Source organism: Pomacea canaliculata, linkage group LG11 (assembly GCF_003073045.1).
Source record: "Pomacea canaliculata isolate SZHN2017 linkage group LG11, ASM307304v1, whole genome shotgun sequence".
Lineage (NCBI taxonomy): Eukaryota > Metazoa > Mollusca > Gastropoda > Architaenioglossa > Ampullariidae > Pomacea > Pomacea canaliculata.
In genome coordinates, this window is record NC_037600.1 from 1126251 (window position 1) to 1134137 (window position 7887).

Below are 7887 nucleotides of genomic sequence, written 5' to 3' on the forward strand. Positions count from 1 at the left end.
TGACATCCAGAACCATTAGCAGACCTTCTCGCTGTAGACATGTAAGTGTGCTATAACGTCTCTTAGCAATACACATGCGCACAACCTTATAGTGAAGTGGACATACATGACACTTACAGGTGATGTTTACAATGCACTATCTCACCTCCGCTAATGCTTATTGCCAGGCTCCTCGCACATCATACCCCTGTGTTTCCTACTAGGACAGAGCGGAGCGGCACTCACTGACTCCGACAAATTGGATGGTCCTTCAGTAACCGACTGTCAACTAAATTCTGAACTCCACCATCTCACTTCACGATGCACCCCTAACTTGCCAACCAACGGAAAGTATATCAAGCATCTCGAGAAAAAGTTCCTAAGAGGGCTACGGATCTCAAGATTCGTTGAAAAATAGAACCAGACAAAACAATAAGCTTTCCAACAACCAACTATAATATCACGTCTGCATTGTACCATCACCATCTATTACTACCAACTGACCATCTGCAAAATATACATATCTTAATCCACACCAAGAATCCACATGAAATACACACTGATATATAATATCCACCTCTCTCGGTAATTTCCAGTCCTCAACAACCTAATCTACAACAAACTACATACCCTTCCTGTACCTTGATGTGGAACCATCCAGGGAGCTGCATTTACTAAATACTTGAAACAGCCGCTCCAGTTCATTCCCCTGTCACTGTCTACACTGGTCAACATTTATCCCCGACTCAACTTCTTCATCAATAACAGAACATGGCAACATTGACCATGGACTGTTAATTCTAAAACAAATCTAAATAAAACGTAAAATACGTTTCTAAAATTTGTGATAGTGCAAGTAGAGCAGAAAAAAATATGACAACCAACAATACTTTCTCAGTTTACATATTACAGTAGTAAAACTCTTCCTAACCTGTAGCTATGATAAACAAAAAACAAACAAATAATTCCATTTTTATAGTTACTGCAATAATAAAATGGAATTACCGAACTTGCCTTAATACGTTTCAATGCTATTTAATCGTTTGAGAGTTTAAATACCATTTTTTAATAATCACATTTTCTTAGTTAATCCGTCTTCAAACCAGATCAAACATTTATACAAATGCTAATTTCACTTTTTGATGCTGATTTGCATCTATGAGTAAATAGCGACAATTCATAACTCCACCTCACAACAAAAAGAATCAATGAACAGACATATAGTCCTACAACCTGCAGGTAAACAAACCCTCACTTTGATTTTTACGAAAGACCCAGTCACAAACATTTAAAAAAGACGATGCAAAGGAGCAACGTATAAAGAGATTTATATTGCCACCCCGTTAGAGGACCATTTCTACGCGGTTCCCCATGAGAGGCACCACGGTAACAAACTCTTTGGATTCTGAATGTGAGATATCCACCCACAATACGTCGCACTCCTCATATGTCTCATGCAGAAGTGTCCTGGAGAAAGTCAACTCACACTCTTATATGTATCTAAAATATACATGTTTCGCTATATCAAATCATAACCTATCATAACAAAGCCAAGTATCCAGCGAACAAAAATCTAAGTCAAAAAAACACTTAGAAAAAAATTGCAAAAGTAATCTATATCCTTCAACACAACGTACGACGATTATCGAATTCTAGGTACAGCACTCTAGTACGTTACAAACAAGTTTTTCACAACTCAAAGAAAAAACTATTTCAAAAAGCATAAATAAAACACTTCAAATAAAACTCTTTGAAAATGTAATTTACAAAATCCACATTGCTTCGTCACTTGTTTTACTGTTTAGAATTCCACTGTAATTTTCCAGAAACAGAAAATTGAACACTTGAACTGATACTGAAAAGAACACTTATATTCTACAGTCAACCTCTTGCGTACTTTGAGCATAGCGGTGTTAGTTAAAGCCTTAGACGCTTTATGCAAAGAGCATCAGGTGAAAAGCTTCTAGTCACACAGTATGATAAGTATCGATTGGTGTGTAATAGTACAGAAGGGGACAGAAACTATCACGCGACATCTCTGAAAGATATTTTATGTGCAAAATTTCTCTTTTGACCGAAGGACTTTTTGACCATCAATTTAGAGCCAGGAAACAGAACGAAGAGAACTAACGCTGAAGTCACACCTTGACTAAATTACAGTCACGATCAAATATCCCAACATGCTTGTTCGTCCTAAAAACTAAGAAACTACCCGACAGAAACTTGGCCTACCTTAAAGTGAAGCTTTACAACACCAAGAACGGCAAAAGACATCATCTTATAAGGGAAACAAATGTGTGTGTTCGTCCGCACTTTACGGAACCGAACTGAGGGTCGCAACAAAGTCTGTGCTGTACATGCATTGTTCATCCCACGCGTTGCACCAGCCCTTTATATCAAAACAGTTTAGTCGCAGCCAATCAGTCGTACAAACCATAGTTTGTTCGAAATGAACACTCTCCCTCGTATCGCCTGGAAAGTAACTCACATTCAGCGTGGCAGAATGTCGACCAAGAAAACTCAGTCGGACAGTACAATCTTTGAAAAAAACGTTCGGAATGCCCAATGTGACGCACTCCGCTGCCATCTTACACAAACTGGGCTCGCCCACAAGGCTGATAGGAGCAAAACTTGAATGAGACAACCACTAACTACTTCATGAATAATTGATGTATGAAATTGATTATAGCTTTAAGCAGGAGTAAAACATCTGTCACATTTGAATAGGACTGCGGGTACATAGGTTTCCCCTAGCAGACTATGCTAAGGATGCAAACACATAGTCACTCACCTGCCCTCCCCGACAATTATTTACACGTTGACACGAAAATCGGAATGATCTAAATGGTATAATCTCTCTCAACTCACACAACTATTCTTTCTGTTTCTATCTCCATCAGCAAATAAATAATCGTACTTATAAAGTGGGAAAGTACAAGAGAGAAGAAACATAAATATTCGGTCACACAGAACACAAGAAAGAACATTTAATAAAATAGCTGCATTAGGCCATGTACAGAAAGTGAATACTATTTTTATCTTAGTATACTGTCAATGATAAGCCATTTTTCTTGGGTTATGAATATGAGCTATTGAATCAAGCCAAATTTAGTAATGAACACTAGTAGCTACAAGAAACACAATATTTAAAACAACTAATATGAAAACCACCTTTCAAATATCTACAAATCTATCACATACACATCGTAATTGTCTCCAAGACACTATCTAGTCTTCATCCAAAGATTATTGACTAACTACCTTGTTGTTGCCGGGCAAGAGCAAAACGTCAATTCATGTGACTCGCTGGAGTGCTCTACTGAAACACTGCGAAAGACTTAAAAAAACCTATTTTACTGATTCCTTGGTTCAAACTGGCACTTGCACACCTGAAAAACAAATTGCACAGTCCTTCTAACGTTTTGTTCTTAAGGATCTGCATATAACATGTATAAAAATAGCATTGAGTTCTTCTTACCTGGTAAACATTTAGTTTATTTCAACAACTGATCTGTTGCACAAAGTCAGCTACTTCACTTTCAAACCAAATAACCGATCCTTCCCCACACCTTGTAAGACTGGAGTGGCTTGACCACTTCTTTCAAGGCGACGAATTGACATAAATTAGTTTCACTTTCCTCGTAAAAAGGCTATGAAGAAGTATGCAGGAACCTCCAAACAAACGATGAAAGCAAGCAATATGAAGAAATACCTAAATGTGTACTCCACCACGAAACACTCATGGTCCAGTAGAATTACAAATGAAGTAAGTAAGTACACATCCAAGTCCAAGCTACATAAGATGATGAGTGAATCAAAACAAAGACAAGCTTACACATAGAGATACTTAAAGAATAGAAAATAACTAATAGCAAGGTTGACGACCTTTATATCAATATTCAAGATAACAGACTAAAAACAAATCAGAGGGGAAGTACAGCGAGAGAAAAGATAAGAGTTTCGTATGAGTATGCAGGGTCCTTGACCAAGCAAATACGTTGATGTACCAAAAAGACGTTCATCAACATGATATACATTTCTTATTGTAGTTAAGCAAAATCGATGTAGATGTGCATTACATTATATCTAAAGACAAAATAAATAACGAACGGAGTATATAACTGTGTAAAAGACAACTGTCAACGCCTGTCTCAACATGTTTCAAACCAATAACTAATCAATAAAAAAATGATAAATAACTAAAATGAAAGATTATAAATCAAAGCATATGTCACAAGTGCAAGCACAATCTCAAATTACACCAATACATTTTAATTACCCAGTAGACGCCAAAGTCCAGCGAGACTCTCATTCTGAACTCACCAAGTCTCCTCCCTTGACCTTCTTACCTCTAGTCGTTCAGCCTCCTGTGTTATTCGGCCTGTGCAAACACTTTTAGCTTTCTGCTTGATGAACTTAACTGTTTCTCTCGAGAACTTCGTGTATTTTTGGCCTGGTTTTAAATGCTTCTCGTCGTGCGACGTCTCTCTCTTTTCTTGTACCTGCTTGTTACTTGAAGCCTTTTTCCTGGAAACTCTCCTTTGCAAGCACGTTAATAACTCCACAACAAAAGTAAGCCTAAGCTATAAGCAAAACGGTAGATACTACACAAACAAATATTATAATTTAGTAAACAACAGTATTACTAACGTTTTTAATGAGATATTATTTCGACCAGAGTTGCTTGGCCGCCTTCTTACTTGTATATACTTATAACACATTATAACGTTGATATCATCGCTCCTAGGCTATTATCATATAAAGTTACTATTAGTGCACAATACTCATGTATTCTGTGCATTTTAATAACCGCTGGATAATTTACTTCATTGAGGTTTTTTGTAATTTTTTTTTCTTTAAATTTCGCCCTGACATTCTTCAAGAATAAATATGTCAACAACAGCAAACCTGCAGACCATCCTATCTGACAGGAAAGAATGCCAAGATCAACCTAAGCCCTAATGAAAGGGAGGGATGTCACCAGGGGTTTACAGTCCCAGCAGCTCAACTGCTGAAGCAAGGATGTTGAAAAACAGGGAAATCATCACCACTTTGTGTCAAAGAGTGTGAGAAAGTAAAGAGTGGCCAGTGGTGCCACAATCGCAGTTCGTCATACATTTTCTAACGGAAACAGCAACAGTGCAGCAGTACAGAACGATAAATACTAATTAACAATGCTAAGGCAATATCATGGCTTAAGAAAGCTCTTTAAAAACCATTGCCTTCAATCTGCGTGGGTTAAGAAGATATGCCTGAAAACAGATGAAACATAGTAAACAGAGGCATTCTGAGATAGTATGAAACACCTTATACAGCAGACGCAGCGGAGATATATCTACCACACTTCTACGACTTCAAAAAATGGTAGAAAAGGCTGTGAACTGTGAGAGGAAAATTTAAAAGAAAAATATCTTGCCACAAAATTACATTACTATTCCAGCTTCATATAGTCCGTTAGAGTTGGTAGAGTCCCCTGTGCAGCTGTGCTTTGTAGACATGACCTGCAGTCAGCAAATAGAGAACTGAAAAACTCACAGCATGTTGCGGCCACAGATTGTCTCAATCCGTTCTTAAGGCTGCGTGGAAGGAGGACAGGACTGAGACGCCCAGAAAGCAGCAGCGGGCAACCGTGAAGGACTAGACTGACTGCACTTACCATGGTCTAAACACTACTCAGCACAGTCCTGAGTGGCTAACGTTTCTAATCTGATGTCTTTAGACTATGGTCTCTGCTGTCTACTGATAGTGTCGGTTCAGCTTACTAGTAGGCTCCCTTAACTTAGTAACCAGCTAGTATTTTAGCTAATTAGCAGACCCCGCTAACGAGTAATTAGCTAGGGGATAAGGATGACACAAGAAAAGCAGGAGAAGAGGAGAAGGATTCAGTAAGTCACTCTGATTGCAGGAATTGTATATTCAAAACTTATGTTTTTTATCTTTTAAACTTCTGTTTCTTTGCCTTTTTCTACACACGTGAAATATCAGAGGAAAGTCTAGACGCAACTGTATGAAACTGATCACACAGCACTGTGGTATGGGTAAACAATTGTTTTGAGATATGCAGCTTCAAGAATTCTCTCTAGACGACTTTAATTGATTCTTACTTGTGACAATATACCCTTGAGATGTGTCTTCAGATTTTCATTTTCAATCCTACAATGGGCGCATCTTACCCAGACCATGAAGGGAGTTACTGATCCATAGCAGCTTGGTACTACTTAACCGTGGGAAATACGTTTCATTACAAATTTGATTTGATTGTTATACCTAAGTTGTCCTGGCTGGACGTGTGTGTTGTGGTGATGATCATATTTTTGTATGTATATCTTTCATTATTTGTGTCTTCTTCACACATTTTCGATGAGTTGTGTTATTGCATTTAGTCTTGTTGCTTTACTCTGACAGAGCAACTGTTTAGTGGACTGTCTCCTATGCACAGATGCTTATAATAAATCTCTCTAGCTTTCCTTGTAAATTGTTTGTAAAAGATTCATTCACCTTTAAAAGGGAATGGGAGAAGAGAACTTCATCATGAACAACAGTGTGTTCATGTCATAGCAAGACACTTTCATTTACAAAAAACATCACACAACAGACCAGGCTGTCGTGAACAGTTGTTTCACGCAGCAAGATGTGTTTGTAAAGGTGAGGTGTGCCGTCAGGTATGACATTCAAATCGACAAGTATCAATCGACCACTTAACCTGCAAAGCCTGTGTCTAGTCACACGGACGGACAGTTTGACTTGACATAGACACACGTCACCTAGACGTGAAGACGAGTTCTAGTTACACTTGGCAATATTATTGCTTATGAGCAAACACGAGCAGCACTCAATAAATAATAGAAAAGAATGTTGCAGGCATTGCGCTTGAGAAATTTCTAGAAATCGCACGGGCTAATTGTGTGTAATTAGTGATGTACCACAACAATGCTTAATATTTAAAACTACTAAGACGACAACACGAAAAGTCAGTCGATGACAAGGAAAACATTCCTAATGTTACAGTCGACTGCCATGTTAACCTATTTATGACAACACCGGACAACAAAAACTATCACGGTAGAAGAAGCTTGTTCTCCATTTAAGCTGAGAGAAAGATAATAAGGAAAAGAATGAGAATAGAGATAGAGAGGACGAGAAGAGACAATTGTCCAGAAGTACATGAGATGGAAGACGAGCGTTTAGTTGAACATATCAATTCCTTACGGTGCTGGAAAGTAGATGTCAGGACCTGCAGACCTGTACCATTTTGCGGTGCGTTAATCAACACACGACAGGTCAGCTGACGCGACCCAGGTAAGGTCAGCGCGCATGCGCAGTAAGCTAAAGTTCAGTGTTCGTAATATGATATATATATACTATAACTAGAGGCTTTAGAACACACAACGTACTCTTCATCGATACGACGTGTGCAACTGCGAACAGACCCGTAACCCTGAGTTCCTGAGCGTTCACAAAAAGATGAAAGTATCGACAGTAATCGCCTCCCAGTAGTTTGTGCTTTATTTATCAGAGGCGAACCTTTGAGAGGTTTTCAAGTAAAGAGCAGACTTAAAAAGGTACCACATAAATATATTTGTGGTTATTTAAATATTCTTAAATCGTTCACACATGCCCCGACAATGTAGCAGTTACATATCGGGAACTATGTCAACTGCTGCCTGAGCCAGGAACCATTTTGTGTGGAAAATCTCTGAGTAGAAAACAGTCCATATGAATTTCTTTTCTGGTTTTTCATCAAGTCTCTCTATACTTATAGATATACATAGCATTTGGATTAAATAAAGTGATTATGAACATTAACGTACAATAAAGGAATGTTCTAGAAGGATTGATAAGACCAACATCCATGTTACCAGTTGGACCAAGACCAGACGATTATCTATTAACATCTCTTACTAATGT